The 20,971-nt window shown below is 36.7% G+C and overlaps 1 protein-coding gene and 1 pseudogene across 4 annotated transcripts in view; one reads left to right on the forward strand and one right to left on the reverse strand.

Annotated features, from left to right (window-relative positions):
* Positions 1-17,713, forward strand: part of LOC117024033 (60S ribosomal protein L6-like) — a 110,372-nt pseudogene extending 92,659 nt beyond the window's left edge.
* Positions 1-20,971, reverse strand: part of RAD51B (RAD51 paralog B) — a 612,705-nt gene that overhangs the window by 450,936 nt on the left and 140,798 nt on the right. The gene's annotated exons all lie outside the window — the stretch shown is intronic.

Consider the following 20,971-nt stretch of genomic DNA (forward strand, 5'->3'; position numbering starts at 1 on the left):
CCACTGTCACTACCCAAATCCAGGCAACCATCAATTTTCACCCATATTACACCCCAACACTGAGACTGGACTATAGGAGGGGCTCAGTATATTTGCATTGAATCAATGAATCTATCGATTGATCAATCAACCAACCAACTGAGAGTCCAAGGGCTAACTTTAATGTTTTTAAAAACTCCTGAAAATTGAGTGGTGGTTTTAGGGCAGGGGGGGGAAATATATATATATATATATATATATATATATATATATATATATATCCCCCAAATTTGTGCTTTTGTGTTGCTCTGCTGCTGCAGACCACAAACACTGGGGACGTGCACCAGACTGTGGAATACAGTGTAGGATCACCATGTGTGTCCACAGTAGTGCTTCTCAGTTAGGGGTGTTACTAGCAGCACCTGTGGGTGGAAGCCAGGTATGCTGCTAACTACCCTACAATGTACAGAATAGCCCCCCAAAACAAGGAATTGGCCAATCTGTCAGTAATGCCCAGGTCTACAGTTACAAAACCAAGGCACTCCACAGTAACACTAGTTCCAAATGCCTCCAAGATGTCACAATAAGATAATAAACCTATTTGTTTCCTCTGTAAAATCAGATATAACACATTCCATGTGCTAGAATAAAAGCTAAAGGATTTCTCCAATTTTTTAAAAAATGGAGATAAAATTTAAATTATGGCTTAACATTCCAGCTCTGGGAATAAAACAATATATATTTATAACAAATGCTAATGTGATTTATTCATTTCTTTATTGAAGGCTTTCTTTCTCTACTCACAACAAAAATAAACAAAATAACAAAATGCCCCAATGTGTTATGTGCTCACACACAATGTTTTATCTTTGCTTTACATGGCTTTGGAAAACAAAAAGATTGTCTCTCCCTCACACCCCCTCTCTAGCTTCTCCACTCTCTTTAACCAATCATAACATAGTTGGGAAATATGTTTTATTGTCTGTCATACTTGTTGATGTGTTTCCTTTTCTTAAGATAAAAAGTAAATAAGTGAAATTCTTTATATTTCTCTCAGAAAGCACAGATGAAAACAAAAAACCTAAATCAAGATGTTTCATTTGCATGAATAGAAACTGATTTTTTTTTGTCAATCAAGAAATAAGAAATATTCTCCATTTCTATCTTAATCAAGTAACCATCAAACCATGCCAATAGACAACGATTCTAATGGCTTTTTTTCTATTAACTGTCTTTCATAGAGACCACATTTTAAGGCATCTCATTAGAGGACAATACTTTTTTTAATTCTGTAAGAGCCATATTAAAGTGATGGAGACTTAAAATTGTTAACTGTTGACTTGGGTCTTCAACTAAGTAAGTACTTGCTCTCATTGGACTTCACAAATCAGATCAGGGCGAGGCTTTTTGCACAGCCTTATAAATGGTTAGGCTTACTTTGGCTCTGACCTTCTATCAATGAATAATTTATTTTTCAGTTTAAGTTTTAATGCCCTCTTTTTTATTCTCATGTTGAAAATTAACTGTTAACAGTTTATCTATAATTGAGGGCATACCAGATATTGACTAAACCACTTTTTCTTTTTTTCAGTCCGACAGACCAGGTACATACATGTTGAGGATTGTGGCAAAACAACTGTTCTTCCAATGAGAAATTAAACTTTTCAACCAATGCTCTTGAACAGACCATCAAACTCAACCCTCAGCCATGTCATTGTTTCATAAATGATCACCTAGGTTAAAAGAAAAGAAGGTATCTGAGTTGACCAGAGAGAGGCTTTCAGAAAAAGCTGAAAAACACTCACCTTAAAATTATCTGTACTTCAGATTGGGGACACCCCTCCCCTCTTGGTATACCCTTCAATGGTCTGGGGCCTAGGTTTTGATACACACTCAAAAACAAATGCAGCTATTCAAACATTTGCCCATATCTGAAAAGTATCTTGAGTACTCAAGTGCTTTATGGAATGTGATTAACATGCTTTGATTTTGAAAAATCCCAGAGAAGGAAAAGAATGTAAATAAAAGAATGGAAAATATATATACAAGTGTACATTATGGAATCATAAGTATGGGCAGAAAATATACAAATAAGATTGAGTTGATACATCTGGGAAAGGAAACACTAGCCTATTCATCCTTAAATTCTCTATGAAGTAAATGGGAAGCAACTGTTCCTATCATTATTTTGCAAATAGAAAAATCAAGGCATGAAGCAGAAAAGTAACAATGTGGGGAAAAAGTTATAGGTTTATAAAAGTTATGATTGAAGCTAAGTCTCCTGATGTCATACTCTACTGTTTTAATCTTTTCTTAACATAGAAGGACCCCATTTGTTGTTTGTACCTGTTCTGCAGGAAATTTGTGAACTATTTTATAACCACCAGATAATATATAAGTATCACTTCCATGCATACAGAATATAACTTTAGCCAGGTGTAAAAGAGGTGGGAGAAAGGGGAAAATCATATGGTCCTTGATTTCCAGGAGTGTGTGTGTGGGGGTGTGAGAGTGTGTGTGAGAGAGAGAGAGAGAGAGACCTGAATTCCTTTTGGAAACAAATAGGGATGAATAAAAGTCATTTTTAAATAGATGGCATAGATGTAGTCTAATACCACATATAGTGGGAAAAAATACACATTTTAAAAAAATTGCCTTTTTGCCTCACTAAATATTCAAATAACACTGGGTATATAAGTAATAAAATAAAACCAAAAAAAGATTTAGAGTTCATTGAGATAAGCAGGCTCATTCTAATTCTAAAATATTTACTTATACTGCTACTAATATTATATATTACAACTAATAATGAAAGGAAAAATACTGCCGTTACCCTCTGCTTTCTCAAACATCAGAGTTTAGGCAGAAGTACATGCTAATATTGCTATCAAGTAAAGCTTAATATCTCTGTGGGATTGATGTACATTTTTTAATGGCCACAAATATTATGAAAATCAATGAAACTGTAGTTTCTATGCATATTTTACTACAATTTAAGCATAATATGCCAAGACCACATGAAATTTTAAAAGTAGGGTGCATAATAATTTATGTGCAGAAGTTTTAATTAAACATGTGCCCTAAGTGCTTCTTTCCTAAAATCACATCAGTAGTCTGGAAAGTTAACAATGTGTGAACAATGGGAAACAACTTAATTAAAATGACACTAGACTCTAAAAAAGAAAATAATTATTTTGGATAAAAATAGGCTCTGAGAAATATCCATGGCAAAGTTGGTCAGGTTCTAAGACCACAGATTCCAAAAACAAGAAGGTACAGTATGTTAACTTTGTAACATTTGTATAACCATTTAAAACAGGATTTTAAATAGACCAAGTTATAGTTAAATATAGGGTCTTGATAAGGCCAATAACATATTCAAGTAGAAATCAAATATCTCTTACATGATAGCTAAAGTTGGTCTTTTAGATTTAAACAATTTGCTGAGTCAACTATTAATGATCTTTATGAGGTTTTAATATGACATTCCACCTAGACAACTTTCATCTTTATTTAGGAAGAAGAAAAGGGTAAGGGATTAGAACCTAAATATATATCATATCATTTTTACCTATCATCTTCTGTTGATAAACTGTTCCACTAGTAGAAAGAGTAAGAGCTGAATGTAAACCAGAAATGATGCCCTTCAAACACTGCAAACCTAAATGCAGCTTAAACTCAGAGAGGAAATAATACAATATTCTTAGCCATTCAATTGAAATAAATATATATCCTTGAAATAATGAATATAAAGATTAGAGTTCATTACTACCCTGTTTCCCCGAAAATAAGACCTAGCCAGACAATCAGCTCTAATGCATCTTTTGGAGCAAAAATTAATATGAGACCTGGTATTGTATTGTATTGTATTATATTATAATTATATATTATAATTATATTATATTATATAAGACTGGGTCTTATATTATAGTAAAAGACCAGGTCTTATATTAATTTTTGCTCCAAAAGATTCATTAGAGCTGATTGTCCGGCTAGGTCTTATTGTCGGGGAAACACGGTATGCATCATCCTTTATATAATATTTGTACATCACATGCATGTTACATATGTAACATACCTAGGATACTGGACACTCACAGACACTTAAAACACTTGTTATCTTCCACTTCATGTATATGTAAGAATAAGCACACATTTTAATGTGACATATTCCTAGAAATATCAGATACACAACTCATAGTTTTTGTTTGGGGAGAAGGCATTGGACATTTTGTGTTTTTGAAATATGAGCTTATGATAGTCATTTAGTATTGGTCTACACAAATATTGCATGTGTGGCTGTTTAGAAAAAGTAAATAACTGTCTTTAATATTAAACTTGAAACTTTTTCAAGTTTACATAGACCCTTTCTACACAATTAGTAGGTTGGTCCTCCGAAAATGAAACCTATGCAAGATGACTTACTAAATAAGGGACAGTCTATTGGACAGAGTGATTACGAATACCCCGATGGCAGGGATCATACCTTGTATTCCTACATTCTACCCATCAGCTAGCATGATGCCTTACGTATAATAGTTATATAATAAATACTGGTTGTCTTCAACAGACTCAAACAGCCCAAATCCTAGCCCTATTCCTACCACTGACATTTTTGGAAATGTAATAAATATCATTTGGAGTGTCTAGCCCATGCCTTTATCTCTCCTCTTAGAGCTCTTGACCACCACCCAGAGGAGAAAGCCCAGGCCTACCACGATTTTAACCTTGTTTCTCTTATATGGCCCTTACCGCCTGGCTATAGCTAACTGGATGAAGGGTAAACTCCTGACTCAAACAAAGGCAATCAGAGGGTCTCATTTGAGAATTTGAAATGAGAGGCATGTAAACTGGCATTTGGAAGCTAAACATGTCAATGATAGAGGATTGTAACAAAGATTCAGCTGAGTTTCTCAGGCTGTCTTAGTTCTTAGTTCTTTCTGAGGCCTAGCTGTACAACTATCCCTTGAATTCTGAGAGGCCCGTTATATGCCTAAAGGAAAAGGTCACTTTGGGGTGGTTAGTAATAGAAATGAACTAAAGTCTGTTCAAGCACGAATCTGGAGTAGGTCACTTTTCACAACTATTACAACTCATAAAAAACATTAGGTGTATTTTTTAAGTAAGAAACGTCCTTACATGTGTTAGTTCAAACTTTCTCTCAATCAGAAAGTCCTTTGACAATCCCCAAAGAAGTAGCTCATGACTAACAACTTTTGAACAGAAGAAGCTAGCTCTAATTACCAGGTCCTTTTTTACAAGGAATTAAAAATCTGTAACTTTGATCCATTGGTCCTAGTTCTGTCTTCTACAGAAATTTAAATAAATTTATTCTGCTTTCCAGGTGCCAATCTTTTAGCTTTTTGAAGAGAGAGATGCCTTATTACCCCTACATTCACTCTCTTCCAGGGTACACTTCCCCAGTTCATTCATTCTTTCTTACCCGTACTTGATAAGAGACTTGATAAAATACTTAGCAAGATAAGATATTTGATTTCTGTCCATGGCTACTGAGAATGACTGCTAAAGAAACTCTACTTTCAGCTCTCCTATCTGTGCAGAAAAGGCATAAAGAAAGTACCTCTATGCCCAGAGAGTATTTCTGGTATGGAGAAGTAATGTCCCAGTTAGAGATAAGGAAACTGACGCAAAGAAGCTCAATTTCAAACCAGCAACAGCAAAGCTTGATAATGCCCTCAATATTTCCTTCCATATCCCCAGGTCCATCCAGTGTGCCATGCTACCCTACTTTCCCCATGATATTATGTTCACGGGTCTGTAGAAAGTGCCCCTAAATGCACTGAGGCATTTATATACTCGGTTCCCATTTCTAAGGCCTAGCTCTAATCAAGGCATAGCAGGGCATAACCCTGCTCAGAAGCCTAAATAAACAAACAAAAAAACAAAAAACCCAGGCTCACCAACATCTGTCATCAACCCATCTTATGGCATACAAACAAACAAAAAGGAGTATTCAAGAGTAGCAACTCCAGAAAGATAGTGTAAGGATCTTAGAAAACCTGTTCATTCACGAAAGCATTAAGAACTCTGGCAAAATTGTCAAAATCAATTCTTCCAGAACTCTGGAAATTAACCAAAGGCTTGCAACAACCAAGGGGTTACCATATGAATCAGCTATTCCACACCTAAGAATAAACCCAAGAGAAATGAAAACATATCCATACAAAAACTGTACACAAATATTCATAGCAACATTATTCATAATAGCCACAAAGTGGGAACAACCTAAATGTCTATCAACTAACTGATGAATAGATAAATAAAATATGGTTTATTTACAAAGTGTAACCTTATTTGGCAATGAAAAGAAACAAAGTACTGATACATACTAAAGCATAGGTGAAGATTATGCTAAGTGAAAGGCTGGTCATAAAAGATCACATACAGTAAGATTCCATTTATATGAAATGTCCAGAATAGATCAATTCATACAGACAGAAAATGGATTAGCGGTGGCCGTGGTCTGGAGAGTAGGAGAAATGGGAAGTGACTACTAATGGATACATGGTTTCTTTTTGAGCTGATAAAAATATTCTAAAATTAGATATTGGTCATGGTTATACAACTCTTTAAGTATACTAAAACCAAAAATTATACATTTTAAGTGTTATAAAAAATTATTTTAAAAAGGTAGTTTTCACTGACCTAAAAATTTTTCTCACCTTCATTTCTTTGGTCATCTCTCTCCTCTGCCTGGAATGCATTTCCTTCCATTTCTAACTGGAAATCAGACCATTCTCTAACAGCCCATCTAAAAGCAACCCTTTCCATAGTTTATTTATTTATTTATTTATTTATTTATTTATTTATTTATTTATTTATTTTATTGGATTGGGGAACAGTGTGTACTTCCAGGACTTTCTTCCAAGTCAAGTTATTATCCTTTCAATCTTAGTTGTGGAGGGTGCCGTTCAGCTTCAAGTTGTTGTCCTTTCAGTCTTAGTTGTGAAGGGCGCAGCTCAACTCCAGGTCCAGTTGCCGTTACTAGTTGCATGGGACACAGCCCACCATCCCTTGTGGGAGTCGAACCGGCAACCTTCTGGTTGAGAGAACACGCCCCAACCAACTGAGCCATCCGGGAGCTCAGCGGCAGCTCAGCTCAAGGTGCTGTGTTCAATTTTAATTGCAGGGGCGCTGCCCACCATCCCGTGTGGGAGTCGAAGAATCGAACCGGCAACCTTGTGGTTGAGAGGATGCACTCCAACCAACTGAACCATCTGGGAGCTCAGCAGCAGCTCAGCTCAAGGTGCTGTGTTCAATCTTAGTTGCAGGGGGCGCTGCCCACCATCCCTTGTAGACTCGAGGAATTGAACTGGCAACCTTGTGGTTGAGAGCCCACTGGCCCATGTGGGAATCGAACCGGCAGCCTTCGAGTTAGGAGCATGGAGCTCTAACCGCCTGAGCCACCGGGCCAGCCCCCCCTTTCCATAGTTTTGTCTGATCCTCCCAGAGTGATGTTTTCCCTTTTCCTTTGAACTTCAGGAATACTTAATAATTCTTTTAGGTCACCTTCAATAAGTTAACTTTATCAGTTCTTCGCGAACATTTCTTATCTTCCCTACTACATATTAAGATCCCTGAGGGCAGGGATGATGCCATCTGTGCAGATATTCCCTGAGTATGCAGTCCTTGGCTGGGCACTTAAAAGGCGTTCTCCCAGTGCCTGGTGAATGAGTGTGCTTTGCCAAATATATCAACCTTTATAAAACAGTCTACTGTAATGCTTTTTCCGTTTTTCCTGTTTTGGTCCCTTTTTAGGACACTGCTTGATGGACTAATCATCTGAAATTATTAATGTCATGTTTCACATCAAATGTGATCTCAAAACTCTATTATCAGTCTGTTTTTCAATGTTTTCCTTTAATTTAAGACTCTATATATTTCTTTCCAGAATAATGGAAAATTGGAAAGTTTTTTAAATTATTTATCGTATTACCCAGCCAGCAGAAAGACTAACAATTTTCCGTATTCTCGTCCATGTATATTTTAGTGCATTAACATAGTTTGAGATCTCAACTATGTGTACAATTTTGTAAATTTTCTCCTTAGTTATGTTTCCTCATGCCATGACAAATTCTTTGCAAACATAATATCCTTTCCTATAATGGAACCATCATTCTCTTTAATTCTCCTATTAGGTTGTTTTCAAAATTTCACTATTATGAATATGTATGGCAATGAATGCCTTAGTAAGTAATCTTTTTGTATTTCTGATTATTCTCTTATACGGCAAGTTAATAGATTGATCGGATTAGGTCAAAAGGAAAGAACATTCTTTAGAAAATAACATCCATTGCTTTTCTTATTATAAAAATTGCACATGATCTCTAAAAAAAATTTAATATAGCAAATATAAAAGAAAAATCACTCACCACCATTGTATATGTCTTTCAAATCGCCTCTCTTCTCTCTCAAATATATGAAATCATGTTGTATGCAGTTTATTTTCCTCTTAATTTGCCATTATAACATAAGCATTTTAAAACATTATTAAAAATTTTATAAACATTTTAATGACTTCATAATACCATACTGTATAAATACACAATAATATATTTAATCAGTATGGAATACATGGATTATCTTCTATTTTTAATTATAAATAATACTGCAGTAAATATCTTTACATAAAAATATACACATACATGATTATTTTTTAAGATAGATTTTTCTGTTAATACAATCTTAAGGCCAAAAATGTTTTTTGGGCAATTTCAAAACTCCTGATATTATGACACCAAGTTACATTCCAGGAAAGTTGTATTATTTTATACTCCCAACCAGAGGTTTATGAGACTACCCATATCATACACAGCATTAGACATTATCTTTAAGCAAAACAAAATTAGATAACTAAATTTTAAGTGTGCCTTTTAACTCTATGATTTTATAATTTTTGTATTTAAATGTATTGTATATATTAATATTTTAACACAAATCTATTAATCTTTTATTTCATTTTATTTTCTTTCATTTCGTTTCTTCATTTTATTTCTTCTTTATTCAGATTTACATCAAATCTTCCTGATATTTTCTTAGCTTTTTTTTTTTTAGTACTATGTTACCAAATATTCAGTTGAGATACAATACCTACTGGGCGGCTGGTTTGCTCAGTGGTTAGAGCGTGGTGCTCATCACACCAAGGTCGCCGGTTCAAGTCCCACATGGGCCAGTGAGCTGCACCCTCCACAACTAGATTGAAAAGTACGACTTGACTTGGAGATGAGCTGCGCCCTCCACAGCTAGAATGAAAACAATGACTTGACTTGGAGCTGAGCTGTGCCCCACCCCCAACTAGATTGAAAACAACAACTTAACTTGGTTGCTGCACCCCCCCACAACTGGATTGAAAAACAACAACTTCACATGGAGCTGATGTGTCCTGGAAAAACACACTGTTCCCCAATATTCCCCAATTTAAAAAGAGAGAAAGAGAGAGAGAGAGATACAATACTTACTTCAAAATATATATATGTTCAAATGTGACAAAATCAGAGCCAAAGTTAGAACGAAGTTTGAAGGAATCTCAGATGCTTCTGCTGCAGCAATATCAAACCAAAACAAAGCCAATTGTCATTACTTGTAATAACACTGTAGACAAAGGGAAATGTCAGTGAAGAAAGAAAATGTAAATAAACTCTGAAGAGAAGTATAGAGAAAGGAAAGGAGAAAAGGAAGAAAGGAAAAGCTTTTATAATATTAAAAATTTCAAGACAATTGGAATGACCCTCATTTGCAATAAACTTGAAATATATACTTTCAATTTTATAAAATAAGATACTTGATGAAAATGATATTTTAAGAGTATTTGAGGCCTGGAATGTAAGAAATATAATATTCTGATTGGTAAGAGAATATCATATCAGCTGGTGGCATGTACTGGCAAATGACAATACTGTAACCCAATTCCAGTAGACACAAATATCCAGAAAATGTGTGTGTGACTTATATTTTTATGAAGATATAAGCTATAAATTGAAAATGACACAAATAAATATAACAATATTCTGTACTCACAAATTGGAAAAATTAATATGATTAAAATTTCCATACTACCCAAAGCAATCTACAAATTCAGTGCAATCCCTTTCAAAATTCCAATGGCATTTTTCACAAAAATAGAACAATCCTAAAATTTGTATGAAACCACAAAAGACCCCAAATAACCAAAGCCATCTTGAGAAAGAATAACAAAGCTGGAGGCATCCTACGTCCTGATTTCATACTATATTACAAAGCTATGGTAAGCAAAACAGTAAGATACTGGTATAAAAAACAGATACACAGATAAATGGAACAGAAGAGAGAAACCAGAAATAAACTCATGCATATGGAGTCAATTTACAACAAAGGAACCAAGTATATACAATGGGAAAGGAACAGTCTCTTCAATAAAAGGGGTTGGGAAAACCAGACAGCCACAGAGACACCTTATTCTTGTCAAAAATTTGCCTAGACATTCCTTCGCTCTCTAAAATAAAACCTCAAAAAAAAAGAAGGGGGGGAGAGGGAGAGAGAGAGAGAGAGAGAAGGGAAAGGAAGGGAAGGGAAGGGAAAGGAAGGGAAAGGAAGGGAAAGGAAGGGAAAGGAAGGGAAAGGAAGGGAAGGGAGAGAGGAGAGAGGAAAAAAGAAAAGAAAAGAAGGAAGAAAGGAAGGGAGGGAGGGAGGGAGGGAGGGAGGGAGGGAGGGAGGGAGGAAGGAAGGAAGATCAAACATGAAAAATGTCTACTTTTCTTTCCTGTTATCCACGTTCTTTCCATAGAGTGCAGCGCACTTAAAGAAGCAGACTCATATATAGACCTTCCCAAAACACAAGCTCAAGGCATAATAACACTTAGCAACCTAGTGTTGATAAGAGGACACAACTGTAAAATGCTTAACACAGTACTAAGCACACTGCATTATTCAGAATAAGAACACAAAATAGTGGTCATGGAAAACAACAGCAGCCCAAGACAGTGTTTATTCAACTTAATTTCAATTACATTAAATTACACGGAAAAAGATCAGAAATATGCTAAAAAGTTAAGTCTACAGCAAAAGAAACAATCAACAAAATAAAAAAGGCAACCTACCGAATAGGAAAAAATATTTGCACATCATATATCTGATTAAGGGGTTAATATCCAAAATATATAAATAACACATACAACTCAACAGAAAAAAATAATCCAATTAAAAAATGGGCAGAGCACCTGAATAGACATTTTCCAAAGAGGACATACAAATGACCAACAGGTACATGAAAAGGGGCTCAATATCACTTATCCTCAGGGAAATGCAAATCAAAACCGTAATGAGATATCACCTCACATCTGTCAGAACAGCTATTGTCTAAAAGACAAGAGATAACAAGTACAGGCAAGGATATAGAAAACAAGGAACCCATGTGCAGTGCTGGTAGAATTGTGAATGGGTATAGGCATTATGAAAAACAGCATGGAGGTTCCTCAGAAAAATCAAAATGGAACTATCATATGATCCAGCAATTCCACTTCTGGGTATTCATCCAAAGGATGAAATCACTGTCTCGAGAGATACCTTTACCCCCATGTTCTTTGGTGCATGATTAACAATAGCCAAGACATGGAAAAAGCCTAAGTATCCATCAAGAGATGAATGGATAAAGAAAATGTGATATTGAGATATACGAGGTCTGACAATTAAGTTTCAAAATGCAGATGTACAGAATATTTTATGCTTCTCTCTAAAAATATAACAACTTACAAAAACTAAATTAAGTTACATTTTACTTATGTGATCCTCATTGGTTTTTGTTTCCTGTGAGTTTAATGGATTTTAGACAGAAAATATTGTTCACCATTCCTAGATTGCATATTAAGATACAGCATTAAATTATCTTCCCTCATACTCATAAATTAACTGAATTAAAATCAGTAACAATTTTTTTATTCACCCACCACTGTGTAAAAGGCACTGTGGGAAATAAGTATAAAACAAGAATTTATACTTCTTGTTTACCTATATTCTCTACTATCCAAACCTAAGGTAAGCCCTAAACAATGTAACAAATCATTTCAATTGTCTAAAAAGGAATAGCATCGGACTCATGGAATCCATCCTTTACCCTCGAATTCACACATCCTGCCTGCTACAACAGACTGCAGTTGGGCAAAAAGTAAAATGTGACAATGCCCCCACTTGTCATTAATACTCACTAATTAGATTATAATCAATGAGAAAGAGACAGAGAGAGGGACAAGAAAGACAGTAGAGAAAGACAAGAGAAAAAAGAAAAGGTGATCTTGAAGAACTTGTCTCTTTTAAGGTAAACAGAACCAAAGTTTAAGAAGAAAAACACAAATTTCTTCTTATACGGTAAGGGACACTTAGAATTACTTAAAGAACTACATGGAAAGTTGGCACAAATGAAACATTCTAGACCTACACCAGTGTGGATCCCTACAGACCACCTAATACTCTCACCAGCTAAACCAGTGCCAGGACAGAGTCAAGGACTCAAAACATATTGTCTTGTTTCTTTGGCATTTTAAACAGTTTAAAGAACATAGGGATTAAGGGAAAGGATAAAACTGCAAACACTAGCCCAGTGAAATGCTTATAACCTCGTGCACCCCACTAATTGACGCAAATAAAAAGAGCCTATATCACTCTGTCCTCCTTATACTGGTTTGCAGAATTCAAAACTAGAATTTCCCAACACTTCCTAGCAGTCGGTTTCAGAATAATTTGAATGTGAAGACATCCAAGTCAATTTGTTCAAAATGTTTCTTCCTTCTGCTGGATGCTTATTCACACTGTTTTCTCTAGGAAACAGAGAGTAGTCATTCAAGTTGCTGGCACTGCGTTTTTCTGGACCGGTTACAAAAGATAGAGAGCTGACAAGAGACAAAAAGAAACCTGTTCTTATCATCATGCTTTGCTGTGACCTGATGGGCAATAAGAAATGCAGTGCCACATTTTACCATGTCCCTTCCCTGTTCTTTAAAACGTTTATGGGTTAGTCCTCATTTGTCAAGTCTCAGCATGCTTCCTTCTTTTACAATCTTTTCTACAAACTGTAATGGAAAAGCTACCTCATGGCACCTTATATAACTTTAGTCCTCTCAGGGGTTTTGTCATCCCTGGTAATTTGGATTTAGAACCAAAACTCTACCCTATGCTTAGTCTCCTTGGGTTGTTGTTGTTTTAATTCCAACTCATTTCTCCAGAATAGGGTTGTTCTCTCTACTTGTTGAAACATTTTTTTAACATTAATTTCCAATTTAAGTGTTGGCCCAAAGTTGCAGGTCAGCTCTGCAACTTTTCTAAAGATTTGCAGATCAAGCCAGAGAAGTAGAGTCTGGTTTGCTTTTGTGGAAAAAGTGATACAAATTTGGAAACTACTACTTAAAGATTCCAAGTTCCAAATCTTACTGAAAATATTTGGGGCTTGAATTCCATTTTTATTCCCATCTAAGAAAAAGTTCTTACTAAAAAACTATGAAGCTCCTAATATTTCTCAGTCACCAAGTATCTTTTCCAAAGCAGCATTCTGATCAGTATAATGCAAATGAATCATCAATAAAGCAATTAAATTCCACCCAAGATATTCCTGTACTCAAATTCAAAGGAAAGTGCTTGGCAAAACCCATCTTAGTATCTGCCAAACCCCAAACATTTGAAAACAAATAATAACTAACTCTAGGCTGCTTTGCCAAGCCCCAGAACGGCAATGCCCCTCGCCCTTTCAGAATGTCTGCATTTTTCTGAACATCTTCTACTTCAGCTTCATATTCTAAGCCTTTAAGTGTCAAAAGTCAAGAACTATCAACCAAAGAATTAATAAAGCTGAAGCTCTAGATAAATAAACCTCAAACTCCAAGGTTCTGTCAGAGAGATTCACACACAATTCATCTGTTGAGAGAAGATTCTTTTTTTTTTTTCCATTCAAGGAGCAGTTTAGCCTGAGGATTACCTTTCATTCAGCAAGGATCACCTACATTCTAACTCTTGTGGTTATTAGAGCAAATCATGGGGTGTTGAGAACTTGGCTTCCTCCACCTTAATAAAACAGTTCAAGTCCTAGAGGCAGTTAATCCCTGGAAGGCTTTGTGATCCCATCCCCTGACATGTTTGATAAATATGGAAATTGTAAAATGTTCTGACTTGTTAAAATTTTTTCAGCCTGCTTAACGTGCTCTTTGGCCTTAACACGCACAAAGTGCTGACCTGGCATGTCTAGGAGCCTCCATCACCTTCTCTATTGTGTATACACTGACAACCCCTGAAGCATAAATAAGTCACACTTCACAAAGAAATGTTTATTCTACACTCTTAAGAGGGACTCTCCTTTTTTCAAAGAAACAAAAGTATGGCAAAAGGGAGGGAAGAAGGGTGTGTACAAAAATATGTGGCAGAAAGGAGAGAAAAAAAAACCCTCTTTTTCTAAATGATTGTAAAGCTGAAGACCATTAAAAAAATCTGGGTTGGGATAGGTGTGTCTGCAGTTGGCTGATAAACAAATCTTTCAGAGTCTGAAATTACTATGGTAAAAAACAACTGTTTCTGTTTCTCGATTTACAAAATGTAATGAATAATATAGTTTTCTTTCAGTACATCTTAATAATTCAAATGAGTCAACTTCCCTTGAACACCACTCAAAGTTAAGAAAATGAAATACTCTTAGGACCTGTATCTGGCCACCAACGAGCAAGAAGGCAAGCTCTGGTCTCATGAATATGTCCAACTTCTACTCATCTCAAATAACTAGTCATTTTGGAGAGTGAATAAACAACTGTGTAAATACCAAGAAGAGGGCCTGTAAATGTACAAACCGGGTGTGGTGTCTAGAAACCCTGCAGACTTCTCCAGGCATAGGATTCATAGGGAAACATCAGGAAGAAACCACGAAGACAATACACTGATGAAATGTTAATGATACACTGGAAGACCTCAAAATTCATAGCCAGCTACACTCGTCAGTCACAGCCATTCCTGATATTCCCAGATCCAACCATCAAATTCCCAACACTTTGACCATTTCCAGAAAATTATCTTTATGGCGTCTCCTGAGGCTGCTGCTTGTATGACACTCACAACTGTGAGGGCCACAGCAAGAGGAGATGCATGGTAGAATGGAAGCAGAGGCCTCGTGAATGGCAAGGTGGGCACACCTTAGTAAAAAGAAAGCAAGCAGTAAAACAGCTAAGTGGCAGAGAGCTGGAGGGAGAAGGAAAGAAACCAAGAGTCAGGATGGTATACGTACCATTAAAACCATCCATGAACAATTGAAAATTAGTTGTAGCTCTCTAGACAGTTCTCAAGGCCTCGGTAGGTTTGGGGTAGGCGGGAAAAGGACCACCAAAGGCCATTCCAAAGGACAAGAATATGACCTGTGGATGCTGGGAAAGGAAGCAGGAGAGAAAAGAGTGAAAATGTTGACCTCTCAGCCTACCTAGTCTTCTTACACCAATTAAGGAAAGATGGAAAGCAAACAAAAGATGACTTTAGGAGAGAAAAATAATCAAAATGATTGAAAACATCATCTCTTACTTTCCCATCAATACCAAGTTTCTTACGTAGCTGTAGCTCAGAGCAGAAAGGCCTGTAGCAAATAACACTGCAGAGAGAGAAGTCAACGAACTTCTCTTACAGGAGGCAGAAAGCTCTGGAGTCTAGATCAAGGTTTGTCAGACTTTAATGTGCATGAGAATCACCTGGGAATCTTGTTAAAATGCATGTTCTGATTAATTAGGTCTGGAGTAAGGCCAGAGCTTTTGCAGGTCCAACAAACACCCAGGTGATGCTAATACTGTAGGCCCGTTCACCACACTGTTAGTACGGGTTAGCGTGGATCTTGGTCAGGGAAATTCTGGTTTGCCTCATGACCCTGGACAAGTGTGGGGACAGAGTCCCAGAGAGCAGTTTCCAGGCTCTCGGCCTCACGTGGAAAGGTGCTGACTCGGGTAGTAGATGCCCGTCAGCTGGTGCTAATTGACCATCAGCTGTTACCAGTTAGCCAGTTAGCCACCGATTATAACTGCCCCGGCTGCACTGGTTGGGGAGAGTCGGGAGTCGAGTTGAGGGAGTGAGTCAGTCGGTTGGCAGGCAGAGAAGTGAATGGTGGACTGCGGATCGCGTGGCTCCTACTGCATGTGTCTCGCCCAGCGTCCAGTGAGACTATAGTGGTGTGACTCCCCTACCTATGGCTCCGTGGGTGTTCCTTTTTGGCCTCACCATGTCCTGCGTTCTTATGTGGGGAGCGGGAGCTGAGACCCCGCAGGCCACCCCACACGACACATGGCGCAGCGAGCAGGGTCTCCCGCATGACAACAAGTTACGGACCTGCTCCAATTTCTCACTTTCCTCATTTATTAAATGGAGATACTAATGTTTACCTCAGAGTTGACAGGAGACTTAAACTCTTTAGCCTAATGCCTAGTTATTATTATCACTAGCACAATATTTCCTGAAGTCTAGTACACATTCCACTGGGGGTACAAAGACAAACTTTAAATTTGTAATTGTTAAGCAATATTTTAATAGGTCTTAGAAAAAGAAAACAAACATTACCTTAAACTCAAGATTTCATGGGTATTACCCTTAAGATAAAGCTAAGGTTAAAAGAAAATGTAAATTTTCAAAATTATTAGGTTTTTGCAATTATTTTTAACCTTTTAAACCACAATTACTTTTGCACCAACCTAACACTAAGTAAATAAATGTACAAGAGGTACACGGATATGACAAAAATGATGAGAGTGATACTCAACTGACTGAAGTTTGGGAAACATCAATTAACACAGGGTTACTAAGTTTCTTGAAGGCAGGGGCTCGACCAGATTATCCCTTGTTAAGAAATAGCTGTGTGCTCTTTCCCATCTTGCCAGACGGCGGGTGAAAAAGCTGAGAAGCCGGACACGAAGAAGAAACATGAAGCCAAGCAGGCTGATGCTGGTGGCAGGTTAAGAAGAGTAACCTCAAGGCCAAAACGCCTAAGAGGGGGAAGCCCCAATGCAGCCGAGACCCTGTCCTGGTCAGAGGAATCAGCAGATAGTCCCCATCAGCTATGTATTCCCGAAAGGTCGTGCACAAGAGGAAGGATTCAGCAGCTAAATCCAGGACTGAAAAGAAAAAGAAGGAGGAGATTCTTGCTACTATCACAAAGCCAGTTGGTGGTGACAAGAATGGCGGCACCTGAGCAGTTAAACTTCGCAAAATGCCTAGATACAATCCTGCTGAAGATGGGCCTCGAAAGCTGCTGAGCCGCGACAAGAAACCCTTCAGTCAGCAGGTGAGAAAACCTTGGGCCAGTATCACTCCCGGGAACATTCTGGTCATCCTCACAGGGCACCACAGAGGCAAGAGGGTGGTTTTCCTGAAGCAGCTGAGCAGTGGCTTGCTACTTGTGACTGGACTTCTGTCCCTCCATTGAGTTCCTCTGCGTAGAACACACCAGAAATTTGTCATCGCCACCTCCACCTAAATTGATGTCAGTGGTGTGAAAATCCCCAAACATCTCACCGATGCTTACTTCAAGAAGAAGCTGTGTACGCCCAGACACCAGGAGGGTGAGATCTTCGACACAGAGAAAGAGAAATGTGAGAAGACAGAGCAGCGCAAAACTGATCTGAAAGCCATGGACTCGCAAATTCTGCCAAAAGTCAAAGCTGTTCCTCAGCTCCAGGCCTACCTCTGCTCTGTGTTTGCTCTCACAAATGGGGTTTATCCTCACAAACTGGTGTTCTAAATTTATTACAAAGAAGCTAATTAAATGCCTGATCTGTTGAGAGAGAGAAAGAGAGAGACAGAAAGCAAGTTGTGTGATAGAGTTATGAATGTATTTCAAAACCTCTGTTCACTCAAGGCTTAGAATCCACACTTTAACCAAATGATATTCTTACCACACTTACTTGTGCATATTGCATAACTATGCTTTCATAGATCACCAAACTATCCGAAGGCTAAGGAAAACACATTCCATGGAATAAAGCCATTTTTCCCTTTAATATATAAATTAACCAATCTAAACCGCCTCCCAACAGTCGGCTAATAGAATTATGCCTCCAAGGGAAAAAAAATTATGATTTCATAAATCCAGTATTATGATGTTTCTCTTTTCCCATCAACATTTTGTAACACCATCCTAAGGTAATCTGTGGTCAAAGGGATGGATATGGATGACTGAATGCTTTACAAACGAATTTGTTATACTCTTTCACAACAACCGTTAGAGCGAAGAGAGGAAGTCTGAAGTCATGTATGAGCTGGAAAAGGGACAGCATGCTTGTGAGTAGCATGGTTTTCAAGAGAACTATAAAAGACTTCCTGATGTATTTAGCATCTGATGTCTAGTATACTTGGAGCAATATATCATTCTTACAATTCTGCTGTAAAGTTAGTTGATAGTTTTGTTCAAGTTAAAAGAAAGTGAACACAGATATATGTCAGAACTTCACTCATTCATTTGTCCACAATGTGAACCACTTCCTGATGAATCGGTAATAGTTTCAAATACTGGAAAACTATGTTCTCAAGTTCGCACGTGTGTGTGTGTGCTATTCATAATATAATGGCTATAGACATGACACATTTTTAAGTTTAATATGCATTAACATTTTCTCCATCACTTTCTTAAGTCTAGACAATTAACAAAACAGTAAGTCCAGTCCTGATTTGCTGTGTCTGCCAATTTCCATGGTGTTAATACTTGTACTAGGGCTGACTTCAAGTTACCAACGTGACGTCAGCGAGCACAGAGCTGGAAGAGATGTGCAGCAGTACACACCATTATACAGCATTTCTACTACAGATACAATAAACACAAATAACTTCAAGAGCATAGATAATAGTAAAATGTAGTAAAAAGGTAACTATGAAGTGATGAGTTTTGAGTATTTATTTTTATTTCTTTAATTGTAAGTTTATACAGTTGAATTTTTAATGATAACCAGCTCACAAAATTTCTAAAAATTTAATAACTGGTTCTCAGGAGTTGGTGTGGGCTGGCTCCAGGACACACTAGCCATACACCACATCCCACATATTGTTGCTACTACCACTCGATTTACATATCACTTTGGAGTTTTCTTTAGAAATCTTTGGAGACGTGTAATAAATTTTTTGTGTTAAAGAGACAACAACAACAACAAAAACCTCAGATACTGTAATATGTAATTTTTATGCAGACTAGTTTGTACTTCCCAATAGAAAACTTATGAACCGTCTATGCGCCAAAGCCTTTAGGAAATCAACTAATAAAAGCAGCTTTGCATCTTAGGGGAGAGAAATGCAGGCCATAGATATTTGGGTAAAAAAGGACATCAAGATAAAAATAAAGATATTTGCATCAATTTTCACAAATAAAACTGGTCAAAAAGACTTGATTTCCTAAGGGAACCGAAACTAAAAGAAATAGCTGCTTATAAATGAATCATACAGATTCTACAGACAACCACCACAATATAAATGCTTCAGATGCCATAATCACATGTCAATATCAACTTTTTAATTTGTATAATGTAAAAGGAGAAATTACAAAGAAATCCAAAGCTATTTCACAAATCCCTCTAGCCAAAGTAAACCACTGAGAGAATGAAAGAATTTATTCCACAAAATGGTCATTTACGGTATTAAGTCGCACTTTTAAAGACTTTCAAAAACAAGTCTGCATTGCCCTGGTAAATCTTTGAAAAACTGAAGGCAGTTAAGTTGTTCTCAATCCCTTGAAAAAGTTCAATTAACCAGTTAATATTAACAGGGTGAAATTTCAACTACCTTCCCTTTCCTGGAGAATATGCTTGTGTGTATGCCTCTCTAAAACCGACCACAATGTCCTGTGGGATTGTTTATTTCCAAAGTAAGTCTTCAAAGCTGAGGAAAATGTACAGCACGCATACTGTTTATCTCTACAAGCTGGAGCATATGGAAAAATTTATAACCGTCAAGTGTTATTATTACACTGCAAAACAAACACGCAGACATACACAATAGGGATAAATATAGTGAGATTCGTTCACAAATCGGAGATGCTAGAGGCACATGGAAGAGTTTACAAAAATTGCAATGTTTAAGAGAGCAGAAGGACGGTGGAGCCAGCCTGGCTTTACACAATGATTGTATGGAAAAGATTCTGCTATTGCTTCTGAATTATAACACAGGTTTAGGCATGCAGGTTAATTTGAGAAGCAGCCCTTAAAGAAAAGTAAAGAAGAAAAACAATTCCTGTCTTGTATTAAAAATTCCAAAGAAGTATCATTATGGATTCACCAAAAAAAAAAAAAGAAAGAAAGAAAAGCAGTAAAACAATTAAAATGATAAATTAACCACTGAGTGACAGTCAAATGAAAATATAGTTGAAAATTATTTTCACAGAATAGTTATTATAAAGCAAACAATTTAGTTTATTAAAAACTTTATAGCAATATAAATTGCTGTATCAAGGCAATTTTAAAATAGAATCCATTTTTTGCAATGACTTTTAGGTAAAAGGGATAAAAGGCACTAAACCTACATTTTAAAACGTAGAATTTTGCGGTTATCTCCCCAAATCCTCTTTCAATTGGAATATACATTATTTCAAAAGTCTAATTTTTACATATAAAGTTTTAATGAAATAATAATAATTTCCCCAAAATTTATCAATATCAGCAGTTCCATGAAGAAAAATTCTAAGTATAAAGACAGAAAAGTAATCCCAGGAAATAAAAGCACTCTCTATCCAAAGCTCACATGTACTAAATGCAGAGGCTGAAATAAGGCTTGGATGTTTTTTCTATTTTCTTCAGTGCTCTAGTCATTACTTTAACAGGCAAAGAATTACTAAACAAGCAAAACTCTTTGACGGAAGCACATACTTTCCACACACTCTAAGTGTCAAAGGCCTGTTTAGAGAAAAGCCAAACAATCTACTGCATCTTAGACGTAAGGGCCAGAATTAGGTGATGTTTCTGACTAAGGGGTCTATTTCTGCCTTTACCAAGGCCTCATTTTGTAACCTTAGGGAAGA

The sequence above is a fragment of the Rhinolophus ferrumequinum genome, chromosome 6, assembly GCF_004115265.2.
Source record: "Rhinolophus ferrumequinum isolate MPI-CBG mRhiFer1 chromosome 6, mRhiFer1_v1.p, whole genome shotgun sequence".
Classification (NCBI taxonomy): Eukaryota; Metazoa; Chordata; class Mammalia; order Chiroptera; family Rhinolophidae; genus Rhinolophus; species Rhinolophus ferrumequinum.